The sequence below is a fragment of the Chenopodium album genome, chromosome 26 (assembly GCF_948465745.1).
Source record: "Chenopodium album chromosome 26, dcCheAlbu1.1, whole genome shotgun sequence".
NCBI classification, from domain to species: domain Eukaryota; kingdom Viridiplantae; phylum Streptophyta; class Magnoliopsida; order Caryophyllales; family Amaranthaceae; genus Chenopodium; species Chenopodium album.
In genome coordinates, this window is record NC_137859.1 from 28,595,140 (window position 1) to 28,610,249 (window position 15,110).

The window sequence follows — 15,110 nt, forward strand, 5'->3', positions numbered from 1 at the left end:
AACCCTAACCTCCACCACCTCTGCCGCTGTCTTGATTGCTGGAAAATTTGAGACTTTTGTCATCTTCATGGTCGTAGAAATTGCCGGCGTTCGGGTTGTTCTCTTTCCAGATTTATCCCCAAATCGCTAGCGGATTATGATAGGAGAGAGATATGATTGAGGTTTAATTTCTTCTTCATCTTCTTTGTTAGGTTTCTAGGTTGGGTTGATGAGATTTAGAAAAATTGTAGCCATACTCTTAAATTAAATATAAATTGAATTATAATAGTAATGTATAATTTTCTAGATTCTAGTTTATATTCAAAATTACTCCATAAATTATACTCCGAAGTTGTATAATTCTTGAAGTAATAGACGAGGACAAATTTTGATAGGACTTTGATTACTTATTTATGGGGTTATTCTTCGCTGTTGTCTTCTTCGACGCTGTAGACACCCAATTGTGTATCCCAAAACCAAATCCAGTGATGAATATCCTTCACGTCGAATGATAATCGAATGAAGTGAAAGTGTGAAAAGTCTAGCGTTGCGGTAGTTTTATTAAAAATCCTTCTTTCTGTTTTTGAAAACCTGCTCTATTTATGAAAATAGCCAGTCCAATTTAGTTTGGTCCATGATAAGGGTCCAATAATGGTGTGGTTGGATTGGGCTCGAAAAGAACTTTCCAACGATATATTATAAACCCAACTTCGATGAATAATGAGGATGTTATGACCAAAATACTAAATTGAGCCCGATTTGGTTCTTACATGCGGCCCAATGATCTAGAGGAGGGCCTATTATTAATTATCATTTCTAAAGCTATTAGGATTGATTATAATCTTCTAGAATTATCTAGAATGTTCTCTTAAATCCTAATGGAATTAGGATTGATAATTATGTTTTTTAAGAGTTTTACTCGGAATAAATAAGTGTTTTTATAAAAAAACGATTTTAACCTTAATCACGAATTTTACGACTTAATTATGTTGAGAAGTGGATTCCATGTGGAAAACGTGGGATTTTCCAACAGGTTTGCTGCCTCGCGTTGCAGTGCAGCACCTGGCGCTGGGCCTGTCACCTGGCGACGGGATGTGTTTTAATTCTTTTAAAACTCGATCTCTTTTCTATCGATTTTCGGACTATTTTCTTATAAATAGGGTCCTAGACCTCTGTTTTCAAATGATCTAGAATCATCAACTCTCTCTTCTCTCTCAAGCAATATAGCTTTCTCTCTCTCTTTCTAAGCCAACCCTTTTGCAAACACTATTCCGCACTCATTAGTGTTAGACACACCTAGCCAAGTTCGAAGTTGCCTTCGCCCTTGACGTGAAAGGTTGATAAAATCTAAGGGTTTGGTCCCAAATTCATACTTTTACATTGAATAGTTTAATAAATAATTTAGAATTGTCACTTAACATATTGTTGAATATTTATGTTGGCTATCCGCTTACATGTATTCTATAGACTATATATGCGTGCATTGCGTGTATAAGGGTTGTATTCTTAATGTCAACTTGTTAGTAATGATAAATGGGAAACTCTAATTCAATGATATACTACGATCAAATCATAGTATTTAGTTGACATTTTTTTCATTATTGGACATGGTTTATTTTGCAATTAAAGTTGCGTGTTCAGATTAGTTCAAAGGATTTTAAATTATATTATATTATTTTTTATCAGTTTATATATTAAAGCCAATTTATGAGAAGATGGGGTTGTCTGATCATATGCATTTCATTGATGATAGTATGTACGTAGTTTGTAGCAAGTGGGATTAATTATGTATCTTGATTCTTTAAATAAAAAAAAAATAATAAATAAATAAATAAAATTATGTATCTTTTCATGATGGACTTGATGTTAGCACTGTAATGTTTATTATACATACTATCATCATTCTTCGTATTAATGGTGCACTACATGCAAATTGTACACTAGTAAGTCAGATACAGTGGTAGATCTAAAAATATTGAGGAAAAATTGTCCTGGATAATTCTTTTCTTTGGGCTGTCCGCTAAAAATAATTGGCGAAATTAGACTCCACAGCACGAACTTTTAACAAGGTGCAAATAGCAGCATGAATTTTGACTAGTTCTATAACAATAAAACAACACAAACTTGTTCATTAGGTGCACAAAATATCATAAATAAAGCCCGATACCAAAGATTTTGTGGAAGACAAGGGATCTAATATTTTACTGTTATAAAAAATTGTTTGATATTGTGTGCCTCGATTTGCACAATTAGTATTACATGCACCATGGTGCACCTAGTTCTAGGTGCACCAAGCCCAATCTGCTGCCCAGTTTAGTGATTTCAAGTCCAATAGAAAGAAGCCTGCACCTAATAGAAGAAGCCCAGCCATTTTTTTGTTTCAACCATTGAATTTTGATTTTTTTTTTCCTCTAAATTCTTTGAAAACCTAAATTAAAACTTTCAACAGCCATTTTTTTTTAAGAGATTCAACAGCCATTTTTATTTTTTTCCCTCTCCTCTTTTTTTTTAAATTTTTTTTATTATACTTTTTTTTTTTTCTTTTTGAAGATTATTTTTGCTTCCCTCATTGATAATTTTGATTCTCCCTTTTTTCCTCTAAATTATTAGAAGCTCTAAAATTTTCAACAATGGAGAAAACTCTACTTTCTCTATCCACTATAAAGTTTCTTGTATTTTGTTTAAAAAAAATGGAGATTTGCTCCTTTTTTTTTCTTTTTTTTGTGTAGCTTTTTGATTAATTTTGGTGGATTGTGCAATAAAATTAGCAAATATGATGTTAATCGTTCCATATCCATTACATTCATATTTTCATGTCTGTTCATATACGTTGTCTTTTACGTCTATATATATGTGCTGTATGAAGTAATAATTTGTGTATAAACTTTATCAAGTACTTTGGTATGAAATAATAATTAATTTGGATGTTGTGTATTTCCTTCATTTGTTGTTTAATACTTCGTATATAATTATAGACCAACTACTAAACACCTTCAAAAAACTTCTGAACATCAACCAGAAACTTATGATAAGACACTAGAAGCAACACAAAAGCCTCCATAAACTTCATATAAGCTCCTACAATTTTCTAATAAGCCACAAAAACACTGAACCAAACTCAAAAACCTCTGAACCCCTAAAAAAACTTTCGAACCTCAATTACAAACCACTGAACACCCTACCAACACCCTAACCCCCCTACAAAAACTTTTGAACCCCAACAACAAACCACTGAACACTATAAAAATACTTCTAAACCCAACCACAAACCACTAAACACCCTACAAAAACCTTTGAACCCCCTACAAAAACTTCTGAACCCCAACCACGAACCACTAAACACCCCAAAAAAACCTCTGAACCCCCAATAAAAACTTCTGCACCCCAACCACAAATCACTGAACAACCTACAAAAACCTCTGAACCCCTTACAAAAACTTTTGAACCCCAACTACAATCCACTAAACACCCTACAAATTTTTTTGAACCCCAACCACAAACCACTGAACACCCTACATAAAATTCTGAACTCCAGCCACAAACCAATAAAAAACCCTTCAAAAACTTCTTGACGTGAAGACACTGCTCATGAATGTTGCTCAGCCTTCAGGCTTTCCTTATAAACAACTTCATACGTTCTAACTGCAATAAACAAACACAGTTCATAATAATCATTACTGGAGTTCAAAAATAAAACAACAAAGTTCAAATATTTGGAAAAATATGTTCATAATTACGTTTGCAATTATTTTCTAAAAAGCATATATACATACTCAGAAAATTATGTAAAACAGAAAGATTCATTAAAGTAACCTAAATGTTCATAAAATAGAAACAGTGTTCATAATATGATACTACTAATAACAATTTTGATAATAAATACAATGAAAAGTGAGTTACTCAAATTATATGAACAAAACATGATATACACAAATTATATTCATAAAATACAAATTAAAGCATCAATTCAACAATTGAATTATAAATGATACTGAAAATCATCAAAAAAAATTAGCAATTAAAACATAAAAATGTTTTTAAAATTCATAAATTGAAACCAAAATTAATTTTCATATTCAAAGAATCAAATGTTCAGATATATAGATTATAAAGTATAGAACACCAATTTTTTTAAAAAAAAATGATTACAAAATACATAAATCTAAAAAAAGTTCATAAGAAATTTATCACATGTTCAAAATTATAATTAAGATGTTCATAACTCCAAAAATATATGTCAGTAAAAATATATGTTTATAGGAAACATATCTTACGTTCATATTTTAAACTTAAAACGTTCAAAAGACCAAAATATAACAAAAAACAGATCTGTTAATAATTGAATACACAAATATCATTAACAAAAAAGAAATCAAAATAATATGAAATCTACAAATTTCGAAATTCAAACCTAGCCATAGTGATTTAGACAATGGAATCTTATTGAAAAATAATCATCTGCGTCGTCTTAAACACCTTCTCCTTGTCAAATCCGCCATTTTAAACTTCACTTTTTTTGCAAAACTCCATTAACAAAGCTTCAAATTGAAGGTTGAAAAAAACGAATTTTGACATTAATATATGGTGATCAACAATGGCGATGAAGGAATTAAATCAACAACAATGAATGAATTTAAGAAAAAGAAAAAAAGAGGTGAGAGAAATTAGCTAGAAATTATGAATTGTAAGAGGAAGAGATGAAGGATCTCGATCTATAGTGATGAAAAATAGTGATGAAGAAATTAAATCAAAAACAAAATAGTGAATGAATTTAAGAGAGAGAAAATTAGAGGAGAAAGAAGATAGAGGAAAGAGAAATCAGAAATTTAGAAAGTGTGAGGGAGGAGAAGAGATGAGAGAGAAAATACCAAGAGATAATAATTTTGGTAGTAAATGTGATGACAAATTGTAATACATGTGGTATCTTATTATTAGTGGTGCACACAGTTTAACATGCACCATGGTGCATGTTAAAATTTGCGCGATTTGCATGCGGAAAAAAATAAAAAAACCAAACGAGGTTTTTGAGATCAATACAATCAATTATAGGTCCATTTTGGGATCAAATTTAGCAAAAAAATTACAAAAAAACGCGTCATTAGCATGTTATAAAATTGACTAGGTTAATGTATTGGGTCAATTTGGACTTTGAGTACTAAATATGATGTCAAAATATTAAAGAATTCACGTCTTCGAAAACATTTCTAGTCTTGGGTTTCATTTATGATATGTTTTGCTCCCAATGAAGAAGTTGATGTTGTTACGGCTACTAGTCAAAGTTCATGCTGCTATATGCACCTTGTTGAAAGTTTATGTTGTTGAGGCCAATTTTGCCAAAATAATTTCACCTTTGGGTTATTTTTAAATAACCCCACCGTTATCTCCCGATCATTATTAATGGACCCAACCAGTCAGTTAACTTATTATAGCAAGTTACTTGATACGTGTTAGTACCTGATTGGTCCAATAATAAAAATTGAAAAACAAAGAAAAATAAATCAATTAATTAATTTTAACAACCACCCACCAGACAAATCACTTACCCACCGCGCTCTGCCATGAATCCTGAGCTGCGCCGACCTCCCTCGTCTCAGGAATCCGGCCACTCCGAACTCCTTGTCCTACGAATCCGGCCACTCCGAACTCTGTGTCCCACGAATCCGACCTCAGCTCGCTGACCTCCCCCACCCCAATTCCGGCGTCAATATCTCCCCCATCCCCTCCCCCAATTTTGGTTCTGGCTACACTGACCTCCCCCGTCCCCCAGTTCCACCACGACATTGAACTTTCCTGCCTCGATTCCTGTTTCTTGGGATTTGGTTTGGTGGGTTTTCAAATGGTCTGAGTTAATGGGTTAATTGGGTTTTGGGGTTTGATTGGCTGGGTGGGATTCCTGTCAATGCGGTCTTTGTGGTGGTTCTAGGGTTTGGGTTTGGGTGGTGGTGGGGATGGTGGTGGCTTAGGTAGTGGCGGTGGTGGTAGTTGTTTTTTTTACTACTTTTTGTTTTAATATTTTTGACCAATCAAGTAGCTACATGTGTCAATCAAACTTAAAAAAAAAAATTACTTACTCAATCGGTTTCAGGTAAAATGGGACCATTAAAAAAGATTGGGGGGGGGGGGGGGATAAAGATGGGATCAGTTAAAAATAACTTAAAGGTGGGATTATTTTAAACAGACGGCCCAAATGTGAGATTATTTTGGATAGTTCTTCCTAAATATAGATGCTGGGGTACGGAATAAACTTAATAAAAAATATAAAGTACAATGTGAAATGTTATCATTTTTTTTCAACTAAAATTAGAGTTATTAATTCATTTCACTCATATCTTATTTTGTTGTTGAATTTCGCCATAGTGAATTTTAAAGATGTTACTCCCTCCGTGTTTTAATAAGTGTTACACTTGCTAAAAAATGCGGCCGCATTTATATTATATTTCTCTCCTCTATTGGTCTCTACCTAGACCCAATACTACTTTTTTTTTTTAATTATTTCTCTCCTCTCACACTCATTACTTTTCAATAAACTATTAACCTCAATTTTTATTAATCCAACTACCCCACTTACCTCATATTTTATTTAAATCAATTAAAATGCCTAAAATTATGTGTCGGTCAAAATGTAATACTTACTAAAATACGGGGGGAGTATTACATTTCGTACGAGGGGCAAAAATTTGTTGGATGATATGATGATACTGAAGGTTATAGCAAAATCTACTAAAGTTATGGTCGAAAAAGCTTGTCATATTGGATACTTATTTTCTAAAATAATTTTTTTTACTAATTTCTTTTAAAGTTTCGCCAATTTGGTTGAAAATTTTGTCATATGGAAGATTTTAAAAATAAATCAATCAATCAATAACAATATACTAAAAGACACACACTACAAGAAAAATCACTTTTCGTAGCGATTATTTCGTAGCGATTGTTCATTCGCTACAATATGCAAGTATGTTTGTGAAATAATTAAGGATGTCGTATCATTTTTACAATCGCCATGGTTTTCCCATATAAAATCGATACGGAAAGCATAATAATACATATACACACTATTTTTACACATTTATATAATTTTGAGAAATCGTATCATTTACAATCGCCACTAAATCCTAAAAATCGATACGAAAAGCCATTTCAACACTAGATATATAAATATTGTTTGACAAAGGATACATAAAATATGTCATAACTTATTGGTGAAACATTTAATATAAGAGTTTGAGGTTGCATGTTCGAATCTTGTAAAGATCATACGCATGTTTTTTTTTTTTTTGAAGAAAATGAGTTGAACGTTTATAGCGATTGTAATCGCTACAATAATCGATCACCACGATTGGATGTAGTTTTTCGTATCGATTATTGAGGCCAACCCCAACGATAATGAAAACCACTACTAATGGCTAAGGCAACGGGGGATATTGTATCGAATGACCATTCGTTGGGAAAGCTTTTTGTTGCAATTACAATCGATACTAAAGGTTAAAATAATCGCTACGAAAAGGTTATTTTCTTGTAGTGACACCAGTAATGACACGTGTCATTTTCTAGTGTACTCTTAATTTTTTTTAAAAAAAAAATCTACTGAGTAAAGAAACAAATATTTTACAAAAATGAATGAGTATTATTTGTATACATATTTCATATTAATACGTAGTAACTATTATATTTAAATAAAAAGATTTCACATATCTTTATGAAAATATTTGGACAACTATAAGGATTTTTGAGAAAATAACACAAATTTTGATTATAACACCACAATAAAAAAAAAAAAAAAAACTTTTATTATAACACCACAAAAAAACACACAAATTTGATTTCACCACCACTTAACGGATTCTTGGATGGAATCCGTTAGTAGGGCCCATAATTTGACACGTGTCAATAGCCTATAGGTTTGAAAAATTGAATTAATAAAACTGAAAAAAAAATTTAAGAAAAAAAAGAAAAGCCCTTAATTCAGCTAGCCGCCTAGCCCCAACACCGGCGCCACCTTGCCTTAGCCATTGACACCATAACCCAGGCTGTCCGCACCCATCTCCTCAACCGAAACCGGCGAAACCACCCCACGTCGCCGAATTTGCCTACCCCCTCCCCGAAAACCACTTACGCCGCCGAAATCCTACCACCAAACCCGAAAACGTCGACAAACTCCAACATCACGCCACCACCAACTAGTGTCACCGAAATTACGTCGCCGATATCACCTCCCCGACACCACATCACCGAAATCCTCTGTTGTCGAAAACCCAACCCACACCAACCCATACACCACTCTCACCTGAAACCTAACTCGTTTCCCGAAATTGAATGAATTGGGGTTGGGCTGAGTTGGGTACATCGATTTAGGGTAGTTCGCTGGGGAAACCGGCGCCGGCGGCTGGGTAGTGCGGTGGGGGCAAATTGAATCAACGCCGGTGGCTGGGTGGTGCGGTAGCTGGATGGGTTAGGATTTTAGGATTTTCCTTTTTGTTGTTTTTTTTAATCCAATATATAGCTGACACGTATACGATGTGGGGCCCAATAACGTTTTTTTGGATGGCGTTACTATGTGGTGGCAAAATCCAATTTTTTTGGTTTTTTTGTGGTGTTATAATAAAAGTTTTAAATTTTGTGGTGTTACAATCAAAATTTGGGTTTTTTTGGTGTTATTTTCTAAAATTTCCCAACTATAAACCAAAAATTATATTCTTAAAATAATTTGTGATTTATTTTACAACAAGAAAAAATATTGCTCGGATTTTTTGCCTACTTATTTTGTTTTAGTTGTGTGTTAGAAGCTAAAACTGAAAAATCAAGGTATCACATACTTTTTTTAAAGAACATATCACATACTTTTTCTTAGAGAACATATCACATATTTTTATTATTCCTCGACAAATTTATGATTATAATAATTATCAATTAATAATCTATAACTATATACAGTATAACTGTAAATCACCGTGTATGGCACATGACCTAACCTAGTTTCTATATAAATAAAGTACATATGCTTTTTTCCTAGTTTATTTTTTCATAAAAAATTATTTTTGGATATTGCTATTGTACTTATCTAGATTTTTTTGTCTCTAATGTACTTTTACCAATTTTTACGTAATTTTACACACTATTCCTCCAATTTCTAAATTCTCGTAAAATTTGAAAAATGAGAATTATTTTATGAAACGGAGAGAGTGTTATATTATAAACAGAGGGAATATTTTAGTTTAATTTATGCTCCATAAAAAGAGATCGAAAGAGAATTGAAATGGTGCATGTACAGGTGTATTATTTCACAATATTTTATTACCCACCATCATAAATTATAGACATAAAGACAGATGAGAGTTCCTATAAATAGATGTCATTGTTTCCTACATGATTCATACAAATTCTATTACCAAATAAATATTTCCATAATAGTAAGTAATAAGCTAAGTGAGAAGAATGGCAGGTTTAAAACGTAAGCTAGAAGGTGAGATAGAGATAAGAGTTGCTGGGGGTGATGCTTTCCATGAATTATTCCAAGAAAAGCCTCATGACATCGCAAACATTCATCCTGAGTTCGTCCAAGGCTGTGATTTGCATCATGGTTCTTTTGGTAAACCAGGATCCAAAATTTGCTGGAATTATACACTAGGTAATGTTCTAACCGGCCTACTTACATTATTTACCATTGCACTATTTATTTGTTTGTAAATATGTAATTATGTTGTTCTATACTTGGATGTACTCTTATGCTTAAGGAAAATACATACTTACCTGTCCCATAATATAGTGCCTAAACTATTTGAGATACGAGGCTAAGAATAGTTGTCTAGTTCTCCGACTTTCAGGCGCGAGGTCAGCTGGTCAGGAGTTGAATCTCACCAAGCATATTTTAAGAGGGATTTCCCTTACAATCCCACCTTCTAGGATGAGCCTTCTTCTTACCATTTAAAAAAAAAATAATGTAGTGCCTATTTTATTTTGGTGGGTCAATGAGACGTATCTTTGAATATCAATATATATATATATATATAATATTGTATTGGCAAAAATTACAAAAAAAAAATAAAAATAAAAAAAAATAATTCTATTAAATTTGACATTGTGATGAATCTGAAATTACCTCAAATGTCTGTGTTTAATGTACCTCCTCAATCCTTTTTTTTTTTTAAAGAAATGTACCTCCTCAATCCTAATATTGTACTTCGTAGTATATTATTCTAAGGATAAATATTACTACTTTAAATTAGACCACATATGGTTAGGATACTATTACCTAGCTAAGCTTGGACTAGTGAGAAAGATTATACTTTTTAACCTTGAGGTTAGGAGTTTAGTTCCCTCTAGAGACACTTTGAGGGTGGGGATCTTTTACCCTCCCCTCTCACTCTCAAAGTGCCTTATCCGTAAATATTGGACCAAAAAATCCGTAAGGGTAGAGGTGTAGTTAGGGTCCTTCTCCTTACTTTATAAAAAAATACCATAAGATACTAATTTTGTATGTATTGTACTCCTTTCCTTCCATAACAATTGCTTGTCAAATTTTATCATGTAAAATTTTATTAGACATGTATTAATGTAAATTTTCAGAATATTAATCGTTTGAAAACTATTTAGTAACATATTCTCCCTCATCATTTTGTTGTTCCTATTTTGATTTTCCACAGTCGTCAAGACTGAAATTTGACTATTACGGAGTAACACTTTTTATTATGCATAAGCAAAAGTTATAATCCCTCTGTCCCCTTTTGATAGTCCTTTATGGGTAAATTTTAGTCCCAAAATGTTCACCACATTTGTTTTTTCCAACAACCACAATATTAATTTTTTAGTAAAATGCCCTTTAATTTGCAACAATACTTGTGCAAATTTAAATTTTCTATGTAAATTTTGTTTTTCTCATGTATTTTTATTACTTTCTCTCTCTACTTTTTTACATACCTAATGTCAATTTACTTTTTCAAAGTTCTTTTACTATTCTTATTTGTGTTTATTAATTCCCGTGAAAAATGTCCATAAGGGATTATCAAAAGGGGATGGAGGGAGTAATAAATATTTACTACATATATTAATGAGAATTTTTTGTTTCAAATTTAAAAATTTGGCCATGAAAAATAAAAGAAAAAAAAACAAAAGAAATAATTACTTTATATAAGGGTCAAAATTGTGCATTAGGCAAATAACTGTCAGAATTGACTATATATGTCAATTATTATAGAACGGATTAAAATGTCCTCTAATAGCAAACAATCCTCCGTCCTTAAAGACTTCTCTTGTTAGATTTGGACGTGTGAATCAAGAGATTTAGCAAGGTGGAGTGAAATCTTTTAGAGAAAGAGAGTTGTTGAAGGTGTTAACATTATATTGATCATTGATCACATGGCCGGGTCGATCGCGAGCAGAGAAAAAAAATTGTTTAATTATTTTTTTATGGATAGATTTTCTAAAATTAAAGGAGTTTTTTTTCCTTTTATTAAACTTTTAAAAAAATCGGGTGTACAATAATTATTGTACATCTATTATAAAGATAGCCTAAAGTGATCAAAAGTTACCCTTGAAATGAATAAAAGTTACCCCTTTATGCATAAAAGTAACCCAATACAAAGAAAAAATATACACTTTATTAGTGAAAAATCACATTTTAAATGACTTAAAATCAATTGTTAGTGATTGAATGTAATTAAATCACCTTTATAAAACTTTTTTTTGTTGTCTATTTATATAAACATTGTATTATGTTTAAAGTTACCCAAAAAAAGGCAAAAAGTTACCCTAAAATTAGCTAAAAGTTACCCTTATACTGCTCGATGTACACTAATATTAGTGTAAATCGGGTGTATACAAAAGTTTTTGTACTTTTTTTTAATACCTTAAAAATATCTGAATTGTTTTTACTACCAAATATTTTTAAAAAAAATTATTTTACTATACACTAAAAAATTAAATTTAAAATTTACCACTTTTATAATTTCTACTTCCATTAATTTTTAGTTGCAATAAAAGCATATTATTAATGAGTCATTGAATTTTTCTTTGTTGCAATATAATTAGGGGTGTATATATTTACTGACAAATTTATATCATAACTGCAAAATTCATTAAAGCTTGTTAAATAGGGTTGTGTATAGTGTCACTAGAATTATTGGGTGATATATATATATTATTGGCCGACACATTTTGTTTTTCTCGGAGTAATATTAAAATGTTGCAATATAACTTTATTATTGCAATCATATAATGTTGTAGATGGTAAGGTTCAAAAAGGGAAGCAAGTACTAGACGTGGTAGACGAGAAGAACAAAATAATCAAATTTAGAATGCTGGAAGGAGATTTGATGGAGGACTACAACACCTTTGTTATCACATACCAAGTTATACCTAAAGGTGAGGAACTTAGCTTAGTTACTTGGACCTTCGAATACGAGAAGAAGCACCCCGGCGTCCCTGAGCCTTCTTCTCTGATGGATGAATTACTTAAACTCGCAAAAGAAATTGATGATCATCACCATCGCCAGGACAAATAAGCCTTGAATCTAAGCATCAATATGCATCTTAATAGTATCATTTGTATGCTTTGATTGCTATGTTATTGCTAAAGTCTATGAGACATGGGTGGATCAGCTACATATGTTTCTAGACTAGTAGTATGCTGTAATTTGTGATATGTATTGTGTTTGTGGTAATGTTGTTTTGTTTTTCTTTTTTCCTGGAAAATGTACGTTACTGAGCCTTGTGACATTGTTAGTTGTGTGAATGAACATGCAATGGATTATGTAATGAATAAATGTGATGTTTGTTTTGTTATGATTGAGCAAGTACATTTCTTCTATATAAATGTCCATATTAACTAACTAGATTTAAGAAAATCTTGTTCCACAAATAAAACAAGCTCTTTTAAGCTAAAACATACTACCTCCGTTTCTTTTTAGTTGACACGTATTCCGTTTTAGGAAGTTTTTTTTTTTAGTTGACACGTTTCCTTTTTGGGTAAATTTTTTACCTTGTATTTACAAGCTACCCCACTTGCTTTTTCATTCTCTTTCACTCTCTCTCCTCTCCTTAATATATGTGCCAAAATCAAACGTGTCGACTAAATAGAAATGGAGGAAGTATATACAATGTGCATAGCCAATCCCATACAAATAAAATGCAAATGGAGACTATGGAGACCTATATATATCACTCACATGTTATTGGAATTGTTCTACGATCGTGTGACCACACAAGATAAATCCCATTTTTCCCCCTTTCACAACGGTGGTTTTCCGCAAAATCCATTTCATTAGAGCGCTTATTTCAATCTTTGTGCATAAGTTTACTTTCTGTAAAGATGCAAAATAATTGACATGAGAGTCAATTATATATGCCCAAAAATTATATTTTCATTCTGTATTCTTTTAGGATTATGAGGGTTTTTATTAGAAATCAAATTAATTCTATAAAAATATAAACTTGGTTTACTAAGCACAAAGTTTGATTTAATAAAAACAAGAATTTCAAGATTAACTCACACAAAGTTTGTTAATATTGAAAAGCAAATTAAACCACAATGATTTGAGATTACTCACATATATGGGGAAAAGAGAAAGTTATCATTCAAAAATCAAAATTGGCAACAAACCTACTAGCTTAAATTCAAATAACTAAAAAAAACCATCCAAAAAGAGAATAAAAAAATACGAGTTAATTAAAAAGTAAACCAAAATCGCATAGACTTTTGAGAGTGAGAATAATGGGTTGAAGGGATAATCTTAGCTTGAAATACTTAACTTCTTTCGCTTATAACTTCTTCATTTCTAGCTCAAATTGGATTTATACGTATCGATCAATAATCTCTTGGAGTCTACTTTTATATCCAAGTGATTACATTTTTATTTTGTTATGGAAACGCTATTATTGTTCGAACTTGATTAATTCATTTTCGAATAAGTAATAACTATAACTAGCTTTTTAATATTCACTATGTTTCCTTATCAAACCATTAAACGCAATCTCAAGAAAAAAAAAAATTGTAACAACCCGTTTTTTCTAACAAGCTTTCAAAGAATGATTACTTCTAAACTATCAAATATATAAAGAGACTTCGACCTTAATTAATTACAAATTAAATACATACACAAGCAGAAAGTTACATAGTTAATTTAAGATTACATTTCTCGAACCAACAACAACCAAAACTATAAAACTCAACCTATTATGTAGAAACTGTTTCGGGGTATTTTGTGATCTCCTCGGATACTGGTCACGCTCTCCTGACAACGAGACGCTGACACCTGCAAAATAACGAATATTTCTTTATCGGAATATTCGCCTCCGACGATCAAGTTAGAGATCGGTAATCGGAAAAGCTAGAGAGAGAAAGTAAAGACAAGTTGGAGCTCTTTTAGTGCTCTTTTTAATGTTATTTCACAATCCACCCCTCCCATCATAAATGATTGGGGTATTTATAGGTGTGGGAACATGTGCCCTCTAGGGTTTGTACCCTAGAATTCCGTGACGTGACTGGCTACGCAATCAGAGGCCGCCACGTGTCATAGGGGGCGCCGTTTTATGGCTTTCAAGGGTTTTCCTCGGGATTTGGGCCTGATGTAATAAAGGCCTTTTCTCTTTATGATGTTTCATTATACGTTTAGGGTAGCCGACACGTATCACCCTATCAGGATGACACGTGTCGCCCTCTCATAGGGACACGTGTCGCCTTCTTATTGGGCCGCGTGTCGCTATGAGATTGAACCACGTATTTGGGGTAATTTTACCCTAAACATTTGCCCCTCAGAGGGGGTGGCGCGTACGCTTACTGGTCGTCTCCTCTGATCCTCCATCTGGACGTCCATGTACTCTAGGTTAGGTTTACCTCATATCGGCCCTGGACGTCCATATACTTTGTACTGAGGTTCCTTTTTGCTACCTGGACGTCAACATACTCTGCTCAGAATGTCCTCATAGTCTGGAGTAAGCTTGTTTTCTTGCTCATCTGGACGTCCACATATTTTGGACTTCCTCATATTTTGGACTGGACGTCCTCATACTCTAGGAGGAACTTATTTTCTGACACACCTGAACGTCCACATATTTTGGACTGGACGTCCTCCTATTTTGGACTGGACGTCCTCATACTCCGGGAGGAGCTTATTTCCTGGCTTCCTGAACGTCCACAT

At 32.5% G+C, this 15,110-nt stretch overlaps 1 pseudogene; it reads left to right on the top strand.

The window, feature by feature from the left end:
* Positions 1 to 9,411: 9,411 nt before the first annotated feature.
* Positions 9,412 to 12,476, top strand: LOC145616978 (MLP-like protein 43 pseudogene; annotated as a pseudogene).
* Positions 12,477 to 15,110: the final 2,634 nt, after the last annotated feature.